The 21,155-nt window shown below is 32.9% G+C and overlaps 2 long non-coding RNA genes across 2 annotated transcripts; one reads left to right on the forward strand and one right to left on the reverse strand.

Annotated features, from left to right (window-relative positions):
* LOC134263190 (uncharacterized) lies at positions 1-18,042 on the reverse strand. Its single transcript, XR_009991209.1, has 4 exons — positions 17,960-18,042; positions 13,637-13,771; positions 7,119-7,155; positions 1-48 (listed from the first exon to the last, which is right to left on the reverse strand). It is a non-coding gene; the product is annotated as an uncharacterized LOC134263190 (long non-coding RNA).
* LOC134263189 (uncharacterized) lies at positions 9,472-12,529 on the forward strand. Its single transcript, XR_009991208.1, has 4 exons — positions 9,472-9,594; positions 9,830-9,955; positions 10,306-10,386; positions 10,936-12,529. It is a non-coding gene; the product is annotated as an uncharacterized LOC134263189 (long non-coding RNA).
* Positions 18,043-21,155: the final 3,113 nt, after the last annotated feature.

Genomic DNA, 21,155 nt, shown 5'->3' on the forward strand with positions numbered 1-21,155 from the left:
TGATCTTCTTTTCTTGTAATTTTTCATTGTTTCTGTATTTAGCTAAGGCTGAAAAAATAGAAAGAACATTCCCTTTACTTTCAAGTTATAAATAACACACATGATCCTTTGCAATCTAAAAATAATTTTTAAATTTAGACATACATGCGTGTACTTTTGCGAGATATTGTTTTTAAAATGAAGAAGAAACTGGTCGACTATGGGTTTGGCGCCTCTAGGGTATCCAGACCGATAAGATTTCTCAATTATTTATTTGCAGGAAGACTAAAAATGGCACTGAACTTGGTACAAAAGGAAGTGTCTATATTCTGCATCACTTACTAGTTCTAAATCTACGATCAGGACTTATAATTATTAATTCATAAAAAAAGAATCAATAGTGTTAAATTGAATGATAAATGGTTCATACACACGTTTCATTATCTTAACTGTTTCAGAAATCAACCTACATTGATCTTTGACTTTTTACGAATAACAATTGTCAAAAATTAGAATCTTAAAATACAAAATTAACTTTTGACCAAAATTAGCTTATGCTAGTTTTGTATATCTGGTATAAGCAAAGAAGACAGACCTCAGATGTTGTCATGTGTGTATAAAAATCAATAAGTACCTACATGTATATACAGAAACATCATTAATTGATTATGAAGTTTATTGAACCTTTGGAACAAATGGAAAAATTAAGAAGCAGAAAGGTAGTTGACCTGACTTAAACAACAGACAAACTCTTAAAGACATTATTACTATTAAACGTTATTTGTGTAGATCAATTATACGTTGAAATATACTGTACAAGAGAGCATTCTCTGCAAACACATTCAATTTGGATATCCCATATAAAAACATGAAACTTGTTCTCTGAGAACGTCTCAAAAATCATATGAAAATATCAAATTGGCAAAACAATGCATTGATTTTTGCAGCTTCAGGCTGAATTTTATCGATTTTTCAATTACGCCATTGTTGGGAGTACTTTAATGGCAGTGCTAAACTGCAGTTAACTTCGTACTTTGTACACTAGCTGCTTCAAATTTGCAAACCTCAGCACAAAAAAATTGTGACCCTCAAATTATCCAATATACCCATTGTTACCCACTGATTTAGGATATTTGTTGGAATAAGGAAGATTATAAAAAAGGAATAACAGTCACTTTCAAAAGAAGTTTAAACAAATGGAAACAAAAAAATATAATTGACATTTAAAGTGAATGGCATTGTCATGTCAATTAAAATAAAAAAATTTATAGACCAACATCAAATAGTACATTTTTCTCTTCGATTTCCATCTACAAAAAACTTCTTTCAAGAAAAAAAAGGACTTAAAAAATATCCTTACTGTCATTATCAAAATCATTTTCCATTTATAAGAGCTTTCAGTTTACAAAGTGATCCAAAACTTGAAAGAATCTCTTTTCAAGCTGGAAAAATGCATTTAAAGAGACATCGTCAAAATCCCCGTTTTCCAAACAGGCTATCATTGAAATTTCTGATAACACATGTGCATGCCAAAGTATTGCTTCCTTCCTTTTCAAACAATACTGGACAACCTTACATTAAGTATATTCAATACATGTAAAAGGGAGCTTCCTGCTTTAAAAATACATACAACAACATCTTGCTTCATTATAAGAATGATACCTCCTCAAATGTAAACAAATAAAAATCTTTTTACAAAATCTGCACAATTCAAGTTTGCAAAGCATACCTACTGGTATGTCAAAGGTGTGAAATTGTTAATTTCATTGCAGATTTTCTCCCGAGATATATTTTTTTTATTTTGATCTCCAAAATTTGATTTATGATATATCAAGATTGAAAATCCCAATACATAAATGGCCTTATTGATAGAATTGATTTCCAATATCAAATTAGGAACAAAATAATAAATAAATATAAATATATCAGACGTGCCGTTCCCCATAAAAAGGATAAAATTCCAAATATCACCTTATTATGTTCCCCAAACGAAGTTGGGGAACATATTGTTTTTACTCTGTTTCTTATTATTATTATTATTATTAAGGTCTTCCGTCTTCAGCGGAAGACCTTTCTGTTATTCTTAGGTTTCTTTTTCACTTTTATTATTGTTTTTTTTCTTACCGATTTTGTGCACGCGATTTCTCAAAAACGGCTTGATGAATTTTCATGAAACTTTCAGGACTTATGTATCATCACTTGAACCTTATGCGTTTTTTTTCTTTTTTGATGACGTCACTTCCGGTCTGAGATATTGCCGATTTTATGAATTTTAAAGGGTCAGGTTGTCCAGAGTTTTTCTGGAAAATGGGTTAAAATAGTAACATGAAACTTTCAGGTATGATAGACCTATGTCTGTAGATGTGCATTTGGCATTTTGATTTTTCCGGAAACGCCGCATGTCGGCGCTCGCTATGGTCCGAAAATAGTCCTGTCGTGAATTTCAAAATTTCTAACACATTTTCTTCGATATCTTTTAACCTAGAAATATTTTGTTAAAATATATAGAACAAAAGAAGCGTGGAATTCCAAGATCTTTCAAATGATATCTCAAAAAAGGGACTGGCGCCTAAAATTAAGGGCCTAGAGGGGCTGAAAGTTTTTTCTTTATATCTCAAAACGTATTGAGAATATGTAATACGTCAAAGAAACAAAGTTGTTCAAAATGTCAAGCTTCATCTATTGGAGTCGTTAAAAAACGTCCGTCGTCGTCACTTCCGTCCAAAGCGGAAGTGGTCGGAAAACGCGTTTTTTGCCGTTCTTGTCAAGCTTTTGGGTTACATATGTCTCTGGGAGGATAAAAAAAAAGTTTTTCCGCCCGTCGTTGTCACTTCCGGTCAAACCGGAAGTAGCAAAAAATGGCATATTTTGAAGGTTTTGATGCAAAATTGAAAATATAAAGTAACTGGAAACTACTTAGCTTATTGCTTTCTTTTTTTCCGTCACTTCCGTCACTTCCGGTCAAAACCGGATGGAAGACCTACTCGTTGCTTTGCAACGAGCTTTGCTCTAGTTAAGGTCTTCCGTCTTCAGCGGAAGACCTTCTTGTTATTCTTAGGTTTCTTTTTCACTTTTATTATTATTATTCTTTTTTTTCTTACCGATTTTGTGCACGCGATTTCTCAAAAACGGCTCGATGGATTTCCATGAAACTTTCAGGACTTATGTAACATTACTTGAACCTTATGCATTTTTTTCCGATTTGATGACGTCACTTCCGGTTTGGAGATATTGTCGATTTTATGATTTTTGAAGGGTCAGATTGTCCGCAAACTTTCTCAATAATGGCTCAAGATAGAAACATGAAACTTTCAGGTATGATAGACCATAGTCTATAGATATGCATAGTGTATTTCATTTTTATCGGAAATGCCGCACGTCGGCGCTCGCTATGGCCCGAAAATAGTCCTATCGTGAATTTCAAAATTTTTAACACCTTTTCTACGATATCTTTTTACCTGGAAATATTTTGTTAAAACATATTGAACAAAAGAAGTGTAGACATCCAAGATCTTTCAAATGATATCTCCAAAAAAGGGCTGGCCCCTAAAATTAAGGGCCCAGAGGGGCCGAAAGTTTTTTCTTTATATCTCAAAAAGTACTGAAAATTTGTAATACGTCAAAGAAGCAAAGTTGCTCAAAATGTCAAGTTTAATCTTTTGGAGTCGTCAAAATACGTCCGGCGTCGTCACTTCCGGCCAAACCGGAAGTAGTCGAAAACGTGTATTTTTGCCGTTCTTCACAAGTTTTGGGGTAAGATATGTCTCCGGAAGCATAAAAATTTATTTTCCGTCCGTCGTCGTCACTTCCGGTCAAACCGGAAGTAGCAAAAATTGCTTATTTTTGCATTAATTAACATAGCTTTAGAGGATTCAAACCATTTTTAGGCATTATTTCTTATTTTTGTTAAAAATTAAAGCTACTTCCAGTCAAACAGGACGGAAGACCTACTCGTTGCTTTGCAACGAGCTTTGCTCTAGTTATGTTCCCCAAACGAAGTTGGGGAACATATTGTTTTTACTCTGTTTCTTATTATTATTATTATTTTTCTTCTTCTTCTTCTTCTTCCTGGGTACTTTTTTGTCCGGGAGTGATCTTGTAAACTGTTCATCCGATGTAGGTAAAACCTTTATAGGGTCAGTAGACATGTTATGTAGATTTGCGGAATCAAGGTCATTTGGCGCGCACGGGCTTGCAAGAGCGCGCACGTGCAACACGTGAAATGACCAATATAATAGATATAGCTTAAATTTTTCTATTTTTTGATGAAATGCTTTGAAACTCATAATATGAAGATATATTAGTGGTATAAATATGATGACATGATCAAAATAGCAAGATCTTACGCGCATGCACGTGCACTTCGCTCTGATTGGCTGAAACTAAAGTCTCAATATCTTTCTTGTTTTTTGATGAAATCCTTTGAAATTTTGAACATAGCCATGCATTAGGATATCCTACAACATGATATATAACAATTTTCATGAAAACACGTGCATGCACGTGCGCTGCAATCTGATTGGCTGAAACTTTAAATAGCTATAATTCCCTTGGTTTTCAACTTAACAGGATGGGATTTGGAACATAGATAGATATGATAGACTTCTACAAGAAGGTATGGTCAACATGCACATTCGTACACGTGCGTGTACGTGTGCTGCAATCTGATTGGCTGAAACTTTAAATAGCTATAACTCCCTTAGTTTTCAACCAAACAGGATGAGATTTGAAACATAGATAGATATAATGGACTTCTACAAAAAGGTATGATCGACATGCACATCCATACACGTGCGTGAACGTACGCTGCAATCTGATTGGCTGAAACTTTAATCAGCTATAACTCCCTTGGTTTTCAACCAAACGGAGTGGGATTTAGAACATAGATAGATGTAATGGCCTTCTACAAGAAGGTATGTCACCATGCTCATGTATGCACGTGCGTGCATGTGAAATGAGTAAAATCAAAAATACAATTGAATGAGCGTATTTTTTAATACTTTTGGATTAAATACTCTAATATTTAGTATATAAAAGTATATAGATTGTGTAGACAAGATGACATGGTCATTACGCACATGCGTTCACATGCGCACGCGTGCAATGCTAAAATTTGAATGAACTTGGTACCCTTCTGGGTAAACTTGTTAAAGTATCAAATGCATAAAGTTTGTCTTATTTAATGAAGCTTACAGGGAATATGGCACCAAAAGGGAGATGGGGAGCGTTTTGGGGAACATCTGTAACGGTCCCCGTTACAATTAGCACTAGTTATTATTATTTTTCTTCTTCTTCTTCCTGGGTACTTTTTTGTCCGGGAATGATCTTGTAAACTGTTCGTCCGAGGTAGGTAAAACCTTTTTAGGGTAAGTAGACATGTTATGCAGATTTGCGGAATCAAGGTCATTTTGCGCGCACGTGCTTGCAAGAGCGCGCACGTGCAACACTTGAAATAACCAATATAATAGATATAGTCGGAACTTTTCTATTTTTTGATAAAATGCTTTGAAACTCATAATGTAAGGATACATTAGTAGTATAGACAAGATGGCATGGTCAAAATAGCAAGATCTCACGCGCATGCACGTGCGCTTTGCTCTGATTGGCTGAAACTAAAGTCTCAATATATTTCTTGTTTCTTTTCATAATCTTTTGAAATTTTGAACATGGTCCTACATTATGAAGATCTACAGCATGATATATTAAAATTTTAATAAAAGCATGCGCATGCGCACGTGCTGTAATCTGATTGGCTAAAACTTTAAATGGCTATATCTCCTTTGTTTTTTGACGAAATGCTTTAAAATTTAAAACATAGTCATGCATTACGATATCCTAAAATATGATATAGAAAATATTCATGAAATCACGCGCATGCACGTGTGCTGCAATCTGATTGGCTGAAACTTCAAATGGCTATAACTCTCTTGTTTTTCAACCAAACAGGATGAGATTTAGAACTTGGATAAATATAAGGGACTCCTACAAGAAGGTGTAGTCATTATGCACGTGCTTGCACGTGCGTACACGTGAAATGAGTAAAATAAAAAATATACTCGAATGAGTGCATTTTTTAATACTTTTGGATTAAATGCTTTGATATTATTAAAATTTAAGATAGTGTAGACAAGATAATATGGTCGTTACGCACATGACCACGCGTGCAATGCCTATTTTTTAAATCTATTTTGTATTTTTCTTGGAAGACCTTGATTAAGTCTAAATTCCATAAAGTATTTCTTATTTAATAGAGATAACAGGGAATATGGCACCAAAAGGGAGTTGGGGAGCGTTTGGGGAACATCTGTAACGGTCCCCGTTACAATTAGCACTAGTTACTAGTTATCATTAAAAATTAAGTCAAGGTAACATATCAATATAATGGGAGTTTTTCCCAGCTAGCTTTTGAGACAGAACAAACTGTCACATGTCTTGGTTACGGCTTGACAGCAGTTGGTTTTTCCTACTGGAACATGCCAAGATGAGCACGTAGAAGATGCTTCTTTTATCAACACTCAGAAAAGAAATAATTGGATGGTAGACTTTTAAAATTTTGTTTGCCTCAACTTTCCTTTAGACCTTTAATTGTTATCAATTCAAGGTCTCTGAATTCTACACTGGTTTAACTGTTGTTTTACACAGTCTACCCCATGAATACCCAGTAGCACCCCTCCCACCCCCACCCTCAATAACACCCCATCTTACTATCCCACACTACAAAACAAATCAGATACATGTAATATCACGATTGGTTAAAAATGACTTAGAAAATCAGCCAATCGGCTAATTGCCTGTCAAAAATAAATCTTGAAGAAGCCATGATTTTCCTCATTCACTCCAAGTTCAAAAATCTCTCTATATAAATAGCATATATAAACATGTATATTTAGTAAAAGATATCTATTGACATATGTTGAAGCACAAGAAAATAACCTGATCTACGAAACATACTCCAAATGTGACTGTGTTTTACAAAATGAAAAATTAAATGCATTTTTCCATTATAAACTCACTTAGATTTAATGAAAACTTCCAGTTCAGCTTTATCTTGCAACATAAATTATTATACCTGGTACTTGGTTGAATCGCTCAAAAAATTCTAAAAGTTCAATGATACAAATATAGATCATCAAACTTACCAGTGTTTGTGTGTTCTAAAGCATCTTGAAAGTTTTTCTGAAAATACAAATAAATATTTCATTTTTAATAATCTGAGAACTGAAATATATATTAAGCTATTTATAAGAAAGAAATCTTAAATATATAAGGATATACCATAATTTAACTTAACACGGCTAGACTACCAAGGGACTTCCAAATGTCCTTGGGTTTTTATACTGGAATTTCTTAGAGCAGTCCACCTGCAAACCCTACTCTTGTTAGAAACATTTTTATTCAGAAATTTGACACTTGTATGTGCTTTAAAAACATTTTCAAAAATACCATGACAGTCAAATAAATTCTCTTTAGCCATAGGTAATTTTGTGGAACTGGGTAAATTTGCCTGGGTGTTTTGAGAGATGACGTCAAAAAGTAAAGTTAATTCACAGAAAACAAAACACACAACAGATACAAAACACTTTCCCAGCAGTACATATAGCTCACCTGATCCTATGGCTCAGGTGAGCTAAAAACTCAACATTTTGGCTGAGGCAAAATCACTTTACCAGGGTATATTCAACAGGATGATATAAAAGTATCATAAAACTAAGTCTAAATGTATTTAATATATATATTACATGTTAACAAAATAGTGACCCATGAAATCCCCAAACATAATTGGTCTCCCATGAACTCTAATGATTTTCACATTTTCATTGTATACATGCACCCATACATTGATGAAATATCTACTAAAACAAGATATTTGTGAAACACTTATGCCCCCTTCAAATAATTGTAATTTTTCTAAGTCCAACGGGCATAACTCTGTCAGAACAAAATTTGACCCAGATATTCTTAATCTTATGATAAATCTTTATACCAATTAAATTTCCTTTCAGCATATGCAACCTCTGCAAAGAAAACAAGAGGCCCATGGGCCATATCACTCACCTGAGTAACTTGGGTCAGATGCAGTTCTTTACAAGATTACCCCTCTTGCTATACCTATCATGCCCCACTACCCCCTTGCCTTTTATGATTTTAAAACTTTAGAATCTACACTACCCCTGGATGCTTCCACCTAAGTTTCAGCTTTCCTGGCCCAGTGGTTCTTGAGAAGAAGATGTTTAAAGATTTGTTCTATATATTTCTATGTAAAACTTGGATTCCCTATTGTGGCCCTGCCCTACCCCCGGGGGTCATGATTTTAACAATTTAAGGTAGAGACCGATAGCAATCACGTGATAGAAAGAATTCGCATATTTGCACGTGCTGTTTTTCCGGATTCCGCAACGCCGTCAAATAAAAGTCTCCATTTACACATTATTGTCTATGCTACAAGATGGCCGACGAAGCAATCGAGAAATTTCCTCGATTTAAAAAAACAAATTTGCCCTATATATTAAATCTTTACAGTTCTCGAAATTGAAGCGTCTTCATGAGAATCAAAATAGAAGTGAGACTGAAACCGACCAAGAACATAATTTTGGTGAAACTTCTCCTTGTGACAATGTCCAGTGTCCACTGCAGCACCACGTGGGTACACCGGTATCGATCTGTGTCTGATGTTGTTTTCAGTATAGACATTAAAGACCATGACCATATGACGGAGGAAGTAAATCTTTTGCAGAACAGATTTTTTGTTTGCTGTATGACCTGTAACCGTGTCAGATACATAAGGTGAATATTTACGATAATTAATATATCAATCATGACTGTGGTGCTAAATGTTTGTTTACGCACAGGTCTGGTACAACAAGTATATTTAGCTTCAATTACCAATAACCTTCATAGATTTTTTTACCTTCCTAAAGTAGTTTTATTTCGCTAAAAATTAAAAATTATTTCATGACCAGACTGTAACTTCTAGAATAGAAGAACAAAACCAGACATTTCTGGTGTCAGAACATGATAAAGGCCGGATTGGTAAAAAATGTAAAGTAATCATACTTATCTGTGCCTAACACACAAGGTGGTGTTTAGTTACTCGAATCAAAAAATGGAAAAACATAATTTGCTTAAATTGTTCAAATGCAGAAATGTGTAAACTTTCTCTGCTCTGCAACATGACAGATGCTTTTTAATTATTAGCCTATAACCCCTTTCATAAATGATAGTGGACATTTCCTTGCGATTCTTTTGTCTTTTTGAGATAAAAAGTAAATTGTAAAAAGTTGCATTGAAAAAAAAAAAAACAACTTTAGGATCAAGTGCTAAAAAATAGGGTCAGTCAGATAGCAGGAAACAAGACGATTTATTAGCCTTTTGTAATATTTATATACATGTAATAAACTTATGTATGTATTTGTTTTATGCTCAAAAAGGGCCTGATTATAAACGGATATCATATTCATAGATTATATAAAAAATATTTAATACTACAGGTGAAGCAAGCTATGGACTAGACAATGTATTCAGCTTTCTCTGATGAAATAATGTGACCAAATCAAGTGTCACATGGAAAGAGGAATGTCAAGGGTGCCTTTTACATTAACTCCAAAATAGCCATTGGTTTGTAATTTTTCCTTTCAATTTACGCTTGCACATGTATCAGGGAAAATCCAGAAATTTTTTTCAAGAGGATGGTAAAAAGGAGGTGTTTTTATGATACATGTATTTTAAATTTATGATTTTTAGTCCTTGTATTTTTAATTTAAACACCATAATGTACATACAGTATTATTGTATACATGTAGAAGCATTTTCTCAAGTCAATAATTTCTCAAAGATCATATTAATATTTCAGGAAAGTTCAAGCCAGTTCTGCTACAGCAAACTGAACATAAAGTGGCATACTTGTGTGTCAGGAAACGGGGAACATGTATGTCTGGACTGAGAATCTAACCGGGGATCCCTGCATCACTACTTACATGTAGGTGCTATATTGATTTAAATACATGTATAGTTAAATGCTTGTGTATAAACATATAAAAAGGCATGTTGTAAATTGAATTCAAAACTGAATAACCAAAAAAAGTTGTAAAATGTGAGGATGTTTTCTAACTTGAATGAAATTCTTTCAAATGAAGCACCAAAGAATTGATATGATAATGTGAAGAAGTCAGTATTGTTAAAAAACTTTTAAGTGACATAGTTTTTTAACAATATTGACTTCTTCACATTATCATAGCTAAATTTGCAAATCAAAATTGTAAATAAATTCTACAATTTTTTTTAAATAGATCAAGCTATTTACTTTATTTTATTTTCATCATGTTACAGATCCCACGGAAATATAGGATCCTTAACTAATCAAGTGTCATCTGCAGTGTTACAAGAGAATATTGGATTTATATCAAGAAGGTAATTAGGGACAAAACTGAATTTAAAAAAAAATGGAATAAGATGTAAAAAGAAAAGTATTTTAATTCCACATATAATAGTTAGGTTGCTAGTTGTATATGCATTGATGTGTCACTGACAGCTGGTACATGTAATTTTTATTTCAACAAAAAACTTTATCCTTTGGTATTAACTCTTGAACAGTTTGTGCTGAGTCTTTGTATTTCACATTTATTTCTTTTCCTTTAACCCCATGGTCTTGGCCTTAGAGTGGGGCCTACATTTAGAAACTAAAATATTTGATCTTTATCCTGATATACCAAGTTTGTCTAATTAAGACAATTCATTAATCCATTGGGGCAAATAATTTCCTTGGGAGCAAAAGTGCCCAGATTAATGAGGCCGACTTTATATGCATTTAATTTAAATAATTCATGACATTATATAAAAAAGGTATCTCAGAAGTATTTTATATTCATATAGACATAGTCATACTATGTTTGCAGTGTAAGAAAGAAGTAAAACATGTATTTTCATTCTTATAGTATTAAAATATTTTGTTCTTTTCAGAAAAAGAACTACCAGAAGGAGACAGTAAAGAGGAACGGACATTTCACACCATAAGACCTGCTTGAAAATCTGAATATACAGAATGAATTTTGCTCACTGCAGATCCTTGTGAAAGAACACCTTTGTTGTATTGACATAAAAACAACGGAATTGTCAGGATCCTTGAACATGACGCAATTAACTAACTGCATACGATGGCAATTATAAATGCATACATGTTTACATGTACATTGATCTTTGTTAGCCAATAAGACAAAGAGTAAAATAGCAAGTTTATCCTATTACCGTACATGTACTGAATGTATTCACTTTATTTTGTTGAACTACATCATGAGTTTAAAAATTGTACAGTATCATATAGAGTTTATGGTGGGATTCCTCTAACTTTTATGAATCTGTTTGCAAAATCTATACTTTAAAGTTACAAATTATTACCTCTAATACATTGTATGTTTGTTTTTTTTTGTAAATTATTACATTATTTATGTATGTATGAAATGATAACCGAATCACTCTCCATTTTCCCGCACTTTTTACCATGTGATGCTTTAGTGTATTTTAAATATCTGACAACTGATGACCAGGCAGTCTTCATTTAACAGTGTAATACATAACACATTTTTATCTGAATATTTTTAAAACAAGGATAACATGCCGTGGATTGATTCTGCGTTCAAAACCTCATAATCACTGGGTTTTCTTATTTATGATGTACATGTATTTGGAATAAAAAAGGAATTGTTAAAAGAAAAGTGAAATTAATCATTCTATTGTTGTCAAAGGAAGAAAATAAAACAAGTTTACTTATGCACAGAATTGGTCAAAAGATATTGTCATTGATAATTCATCCAAGAATTGTATTTATAATAAATCTACAAAGTCAATTTGAACGATATGAAGGAAAGTTCTTATCTTTTTTAATATAAGTACAAAAAGGTCAACCAGGGCAACATGTGTCCAGGTGTACATGTATAAATTGTTTTCTGTGATATAGAATGTAATTTAGAAGAATATTACAAAGAATTTTACTCAATTTCTTTGAAATATTTTGATTGATTCTATCTATCAAAGTCAATTTGAACAATATAAGGAAAAGTTCTTATCTTTTTTAATATTAGTGCAAAAAGGTCAACCAGGGCAACAATGTGTCTAGTGTACATGTATAAATTGTTTTTGTGATACAAAATGTAATTTAGAAGAATATTACAAAGAATTTACTCATTTTCTGTGAAATATTTTGATAAATTCTTGATAATCTCTCTTAGTCACCATATTCTTCAAAAGTGCATCCTTCTAAAGGAAGGGGGTAGGGTAGGGTGTAAGATGATAAACTTGTTCCAAGATGAATTTAAACCCCATTATGTAGTATGATTTTTTTCTGAAATTTAAGACACTTATAGACTAACTATAATATGCAATAAAAAAAGAAATTTGATGGGTAATTTTTTCACAGTGGAAGCAGAAGTGTGAGACCTTGTGCAATGAATAGGCAATATTTTAACCTAATTTGACCATGCATCTTGGAAAATGTAATTCTGTTTTTCGCTAACAATGCTTGATAAATTTAAGATTGATGTCAAATATTAATCCATACAGAAAGATGTTTGAATTCATATAAGACAAATGATAATTGAAATAGCAATAAAAAATTTACAGCCCTTTTCATATCATATTCTTATATTATTTTACCCTGCTTTTTCAGCTCCTCGGTGGTTGATGAAGGCTATATTAAAATTGTCAAATTTCTCTAAAACTAGCCCGATGACCTGCCTTGAATTTTTGATATGATTTAGAATAAGGACTCAACACAAACATATAAAAAATTCAGAAAAATTCAATGGGTAGTTTTTTTGTTGACAAGCTATCAATCTCTACCTTAATATCTATACTACCCAAGGATGCTTCCACATAAGTTTCAGCTTTCCTGGCCCAGTGGTTCTTGAGAAGAAGATTTTTAAAGATTTGTTCTATATATTTCTATGTAAAACTTGGATTCCCTATTGTGGCCCCGCCCTACCCCCGGAGGTCATGATTTTAACAATTTAATATCTACACTACCCAAGGATGCTTCCACATAAGTTTCAGCTTTCCTGGCCCAGTGGTTCTTGAGAAGAAGATTTTTAAAGATTTGTTCTATATATTTCTATGTAAAACTTGGATTCCCTATTGTGGCCCCGCCCTACCCCCAGGGGTCATGATTTTAACAATTTTATATCTACACTACCCAAGGATGCTTCCACATAAGTTTCAGCTTTCCTGGCCCAGTGGTTCTTGAGAAGAAGATTTTTTTAGTGACCCACCCTATTTTTGTCTTTTCTTGATTTATAATATCTCCCCTTGTAAGGGGACTTGGTCCTTCATTTTAACAATTTAAACCCCTTTACCCAAGGATGCTTTGTACCAAGTTTGGTTAAAATTGGCCCATTGGTTCTTGAGAAGAAGTCAAAAATGTGAAAAGTTTACAGACGGACAGACGGACGGACAGACGGACGACGGACAAAATGTGATCAGAAAAGCTCACTTGAGCCTTCGGCTCAGGTGAGCTAATAAACAGAAACTTGGTGGACAGACAGACAATTTGACTGACCGACAGCAGCAAAGCAATAACCCTCCCTTCTTCGAGGTTAAACTTAAATTATGGTTAAACTTTTATGGTTAAACTTACGTCATTTAACAACATATCTAGAAAGTAGAAAGTTACCTCTTTGACTAAACTGTTGATTAGCGTCAGTACGTGGTCTATACTTGCTGGCTGGTCATGCCTTTGTGTGTCTGACGGTATATCTTTATCCATCCTCCATCACTTGTAATATCATCGGCAATCCAATTAGGGACGCTGAAATGCAGACAACATACAATAAACCTTATTTATACAAAAACTTGGTTAATACACTGATTTCTGGGTTTTTACAAGGTAACATCCATACACAATGTATTTCACAATTAATAAATAATCACTTAAGATGAATCATTCCCAACTGTAATGAAGATGTATTTTAATGTGGTTTATATTCCTTTCTGATGTAGAAAACAGGAGAAAGGCTACTAAATCACTTTATCTCAATTTCCAAAAAAAATTGACCCTGAATTGCTTTGATTTTAGCAATCAGTTGTCTTGGAGAGCAATAAATTTATGTCTCACTCACATTTTAGATCATAGTAATACATGTAGTACTAATGAAAATTTACAGTATGCTAAGAAAGTAATCCAAAACAAAATCAATGCATTGATCACAAAATGTATTTTCAAAATAATGTCTTTCGTTTCACATGCAGCATTTTAAAAAGTATTTTCAGTTTGACATTTTTAAGTACTGGTCAGGAAGAAATGTCAAAAAAATGTGACCTGAATGGCTATCAAAAGAAGGTTAACAAAACATTTATGCCATATGCAATTAACAATGACATGTAATACATATAAAATATTGCTATATTTTTTAAAGAATCATATTTATGTACAGTACATACAGCATTATGATTTATAAAGTTTTATGTGCTTCTTTTATCTCTTTTTTTCTAACCATGCAGCAGCGATTGGTCATAAATCATAACTGAAAATTAAACAGCTGATTTTAAATTTAACAGGCATACTTACAAGATGAAAGTAACACTTAAATTAACTTCAGTAATCAGACTTTTAGTATTCCTAAAAGCTTTTTAAATTAATTTTTTTCTTAGTATATACATGTACAGGATTTTCAAAAATAAAGCAGGCAGTATTTTCCATTACAATTGTCACTCTTATTGTATATCTGGAGGAAAAAAGAAATGAAAATAATGGAAATCGGAAAATATCAATTGCTTGTCAACTCTGTCACGATATTTGACCATCCTCTCTCATCCTTGTATCCTAACGCCCCCTCCAATAAATGACATCCTAGAATATAATGATTAGGAAAAATAGGCAATAATTCCTCAGTAATTCAAGATCCTTACATGCACTGGCTTAAAAATAAGATCTTATCACACAATGTAAAAAATTTGCTATACCTTTTTAATATTAAACATTGATCTACTCAAAACTATAAACAGTTAAACACCCACCAACAAGGCCATTTATCCTGAAATGTGTTCACAATTTATATATGAAATTATAAGATATTTATTGACATATATACATGTATACTGGCAGATACTTTTTATAGATTTCATTTTTTCTTGTGAGAACATAGCTGACTTTGTTTGAAGACGACAATTTCCACACTTATTAGGAAGTAAGTCAAGTTATATAATTCAGTATAAAAGTATACATGTAAAGAGTCATACCACATCCTAAATATGCCTTGAATACTTCATCTACTCATAATTAAACTTCCGGCAGATTTTATGAGAAAACTATCTGTTATACAATGCAGCATAATGTGGGATTTTGGGGGAGAAATAGATGCAAATGTCTTCTTAGTGTAGTTTTTATGCTTAAATCAGCACACGTTCCCATAAATTTTGTCTCTAAGCCACATAATGAAGTTCAACACAGGTACTGTTGGATCTAGATTTCTTCTGGTCATATTTATTATTCTGTCAGAATGTAAAAGCATATTACATGTATGTATTGTATAAAATGATAAGTTAACCTTTTCTGAAAAAAAAAAAAAATCTTCATTCATAAACAGTTGACCTAGAATAAAATGAGCAACTTAATTTGGTAATTGTTTGTCTCAATTAAAAATATAATCAGCATATATAGCAAGTACACTTTATAAATAGATCAAAAGATTGCACTCGTATATTAAATTATATGCCATGATTTGATAATGGGAAATTTTGAGAAAATCTTTTATTCAAAAAAAAATTTTTAAAGTCTCAACACTCTCAGAATCGGTTAGGGACCCATTCCTTAATTATTCCATCAAACTAAATATGTATAAAGAATGTCAGACATATTTTTGGCATCTGATATTTTTATTTGCAGACATGCTGTAGCCTTGAATGGCGACCTTTACCAATGAAGGACAGAGATGTCATAAGATCTCTTTTTCTTGTTAGTACAGTGTAGTATTAGAATTATTCTAAATGACCACTTTCCTTGCCTACGAAGGATTCCCCTATGATGAGGCCTTTAGCTGCTTTTAGTTGAAGCTCATCATGCAAGCAATACTGTAACAGTTGCAAGACGTTAGCTGTTAAGAACTGCACATCACAGATTCAATAATTAATTAAACCACTAAGAGAGATTTTGACCATTTTGAGTAACAGTTTTCAAATTATTCATCCCAATAACATCTGACCATGCTGATCACAATTATGCTACATAAAGATCCAGGATTTTATTATGTTTTCAGTTACTGCGATGTCTTTGTTTGTTGTTTTATGTCTTTCTTGAGAATTTTTCACTTATATGAAGATGCCACCATTTGCCGGCAGAAAGCTGCAAATTTTGTCCTGTACTAGGCACTCAGGTCCATTTAGCAGGGAGGGATATTTTTTTATGCTAGCACCTACTGCGACATGGGACCTCGGCTTATACAGTCACAGGTCTCATCCGAAAGACCGGTCCCCACATCCCACAGTGGGATTCGAACCTGTGATGTAAGGATCTACTCCTTACTTAACGACTCTAAAGAAGATGCTCTAACCACTGCGCCATGTGGGCGGCCATAGTGTTTGTAACAGGAATCTATTAACAGTTGGGAAAAACTTGAAAAGTCACTAAAATGAAAAAAATTCTTAAGCAGGGCACATTATCAAGCAGTCTGATTAAAATCAAACCTTCACTAGACTCTTTACTTTGATTTTATTTTGATTATCATGTGACAATCAAAAGAAAATGGAGCTTATGAAGGTTTGATTTAACATGATTTATCAGACTGCACCTTAAGAGAAAAAAAAATTAATTTTTTAAATAATATCAAAAACATAAAATACTATTGTGATATCTTGAATTAATGATATATTAATGTCAAATCAATGACATTCCTAATAGTTTCAGATAATTAATAGATTTATCCATAATGACATAATCATCTTGAATTTATGACATATTAATGTCAAATATTTGTAGTTTGCATGTTCATGTTTTTTTTAAAAAAAATGAAATAATGAGCTAATAACTTAGATATAATCATCCCTCAACTTCAAGTGTATATATATAGGTAAACACATTGACAAAGAATGATGTAACACTGCAAAATAGCCTTTGCAGCTCATCTCCATACTCCATATAAATAATTTAATTTTAGTTGTAACACATCACTTGATTAGGGTATATGATTTAGTGTATATCGTATAATACAAGTTGCCTACATCACAATAAGTTATGACTAAAACATATTACTCCACTTGATGTTACTTTTAAATAAAAATATACTCAATTGGAAGTCAAATTTGGAGGAAAATTTGCTGTATTATATTGTCTAAACTGAAATTTAATTATAAGGAATGATTGGGGCAGTTTACGCTTTTTTGTAAACCGCTTCTTGGTTATATTGTATAACATAGGTTAAAATAAGCTTCATTTCTTCTTAAATAATGAATTCCAGTTGATATGACTTAATGACCATGGAATAACTTTAGTAACATATGGATTGATATCAAAGTGAATACCATGTTATACAGCCATAAAATGATTTACTGTTGTCAGGTTGTTAAATTCAAAGCTATCTAGCATGAGAGGTGGATCTTTTTATTGTTTATTATCATCTTCTGACTACACACTAATCTTCATTCATGTGCTCTTGTTGACCCCTATCAGCTGTGAGAAAGGGCACGCACGCAGTAGAAGGACCAGGAAAAACTCAAATATTGATTCTGTCACTCTCTAGCAAACACAGACATAAACAATACTTGTCTTTAAATACACTACCATCTACTTGATTTTCCTCAAAACTAAGCCCTATAAATAAATAAAAGTCGCGAGGTCACTTTCAAAATGAACTTTCCGGAAGGCGCTGTGTTGAAAGGCAGGCGACCTTGCCATATTAATTGTTTGAAGCAGATATTTTGATTATCGTGTTTTATTCTGCAGCTACCTAAAACCCAAAGAAAGCAGCAATTATCTCAAATTGATTAAAAATACGACACTCACCTGTTTCGACTTCCTGCGCCATGTCATTATGATGTCACTCAAAACAAAAATCCGAGTTGTCAATATTTTGCATCCCGTTCTCGATCGAATTTCCATCAAGTTTTTGGCGCTAAATACAAAATTCTCATATATGGGGCGAGTACAAAATTTGTATGTCCAAGTAATCGAAGGTTCATGGTATATAGTTTTTATCCTGTCCGTCTGTCTGTCCGCTAAAGCTTTAGTAGTAGTATTTATTTGGTATCATGTCATCATACATAAAACAAATACCCATAATTATACATAATCATATGAAAGACAAAAGTTGGCAACCTAGATTTCATAAATAAATAATTAAGGTAACAATATTTTTAGAAATATAATTTCAAGGTGACTAGAATTGACACCAGGATAACCCATTAAATCTCGAGAGCTTACTAGTATTTCCAATGGGGTCCTAACCTTTAACGTTGTCCATAACTTAACTTTGAAGCATGAAGTTTGTGACAAATGAAATCTCTAACAACAGCTGTTCAAAAGTTATGACCAAGGTTAAAGTTTGGTATTTTTTTGTAAAAGGGGTCAAACCCCAAAGTCAAGAGGTCAAGGTTGATGGTACCTCAAAAAAGGTCTGTCACAAGGAATACACCAGTCCCAGTGAAATATGAAAATCATAGCCCCACCCAATCAAAAGTAATGGGCAAGATTTAAGTTTTTACGGACAAACAGAAACATTTAAGCAGATCGACAAAGACGTACATAGACGAACGGCAGACGATCTTTCTGCCTGTTTGCTCACAAAAACTTTCACCTTCCCCATAACTTTAGAGTGGATGGGGCTATGACATTTATATTTCACAGACGTATTTCTTGTTTCTTTGGGTACCACCAAATTTGACTTCTCGACCTTGTCCTTGCGTGTGGCACACTCTTACCTTTGCCATAACTTTTGAACGGTTAGTGCAAGGGCTTTCATTCTGCACGTGTTACTTCACTGATTCAAGACCTTTCAATGGGTGTAAATATTTTATATCTTTTGACCTTGACCTTCGAGTTTGACCCTCTTTTAAATAACTTGAAATTTTGACATAACTTTTGAATAGATAGTATTAGGGCTTCTTTATTTCACGTGTATTCCTTGTGAAAAGACCCTCCTCTTGATACCAACAATTTTGACCTTTTGGCTTGGCATGTCTTTAATTTTGCTCAAAACTAAAATCTTAAGCTTGCTCATAACCTTTGAGTGAGTGGGACCATGATTTTCATATTTCACAGGTGTATTCCTTGACAAGACGTACATTACTTACCACCAAATTTGACCCCTTGACCTTGGAATGTGACACACTTTTTTAAAAAAATCACATTTTAACCTTTGCCATAACTTTTGAACAGTTGGAGCTAAGGCATCCATACGTCAAATGTTTATTCATTGTGACAAGATCTTTTAGTGATCGAGTATAAGTAATTTTCACATTGACATTAGAGTTTGATCCATTTTTAAAAAACTTTTACCTCGGCCATCACTTTTGAACAGTTAGAACTAGAATTTTGAATATTTCACAGGTGTTTTCCTTGTGACAATATCTTCCTTTGGGTACCAACACATGTGACCTTTTTACTGTGAACTTTGGAGTTTGATTTGCTCTTTCGAATTCGTAATTGTATACATACAGGAATGTTTGTTTATGGTTAACATTAAGAGATATATGTTTCAGTGTAAGAGATATCTCTCTGCTTATAAAAAGAGATATCTCTCTTAGTATAAGATATATCTCTCTAACTTTAAGAGATATCTCTTTCTTATAGAGATATCTCTTAAAAATAAGAGATATCTCTAAGTTGGGAGATATCTCTATTTTTTAAGAGATATCTCTCTAAAATGAGAAATATCTCTGTAATTTTAAGATAAATTTTATTTTCTGAATAGATAGCAAAAGGACATATTTGTGTTTATCAACAAAGTTTCAAACAAAGGATTTATAGTTTTTTTGTTTACATAATACATATATTATTCTGGGTATGACATGCTCAGTCTTTTTTTCTCATAACAACGAAATTATTCCAGAGACTTTTCATGTTTCTCTTTCGTTTGAAAGGGGAGAATTAAGACCTTAATTGTAGAAGAGATATCTCTCTCGCTTAAAGAGATATCTCTCTAGCTTATTAAGAATATTAGATATCTCTCTAAGTAAAAGAGATAACTCTCTTACAAAAAGAGATATCTCTTTGTTTAAATAGACATCTCTCTAAGGTATAAAGATATCCCTATAAGTCAAAGAGATATCTCTATAAGCTAAAGAGATATCTCTCTTATTGAAAGAAAATTTATATTTCACGAATAAATAGTAAAAACTAGGAAACTTCGATTCCCGGACGGCGCGGAAATCCTATAGCTATAAATAAACGCCACATCACTACGAACTTGACCTCAGGTGCATAGGTACATTGTATCATATCTAAGTTTCAATTATTTGCTTTCGTATACTAGTATATAGGATTATTGAGAGACTCAACAACTTTACGTTTTGAGGAAGACGGTGAAAGAGAAATGAGCTCTAAGACTGTCCCAGATGAAGCAAAATATTTATCAATTTTCACCATTCTAATTATGTTCCCCAAACGAAGTTGGGGAACATATTGTTTTTACTCTGTTTCTTATTATTATTAAGGTCTTTCGTCTTCAGCGGAAGACCTTCTTGTTATTCTTAGGTTTCTTTTTCACTTTTATTAAGGTCTTCCGTCTTCACGGAAGACCTTATAGTGATTCTACTGTTTCTTATTAAGGTCTTCCGTTTCAGACGGAAGACCTTATAGTGATTCTACTGTTTTTTCTTTTTATTATTATTTTTTTTCCCTTTTCTTGTAAATCGGATTTCTCAGAGATGGCTGGACGGATTTTCTTGAAAATTTCAGGGATGATAGAGAATGAAAATACGCCGAGGCGTGTTTTTCATTTTATCAAAATTCACTTCCGGTCGTCAGTTATGTCCGATTTCCGCTTTTTTCAAAATAATTTTGTCTGAGTCATATCTCAGAAACGGTAAAAGATTAAGACACCAAACTTATAGAAGTAATAGATCTTGATTAGTAGGCAAGCCCATTTGGGTTAACATCGTCCGCCGTCACTTCCGGTCGTCACAGGAAGTGATCAAAGAAATCAAAAATTTCAACTTTTCTTTTATGAATCTTTTTTTGCATCAGATAACAACATCTTATT

This window comes from Saccostrea cucullata, unplaced genomic scaffold (genome assembly GCF_032062105.1).
Source record: "Saccostrea cucullata isolate Sc308-1 unplaced genomic scaffold, CSIRO_AGI_Scuc_v1 ctg11345, whole genome shotgun sequence".
Lineage (NCBI taxonomy): Eukaryota > Metazoa > Mollusca > Bivalvia > Ostreida > Ostreidae > Saccostrea > Saccostrea cuccullata.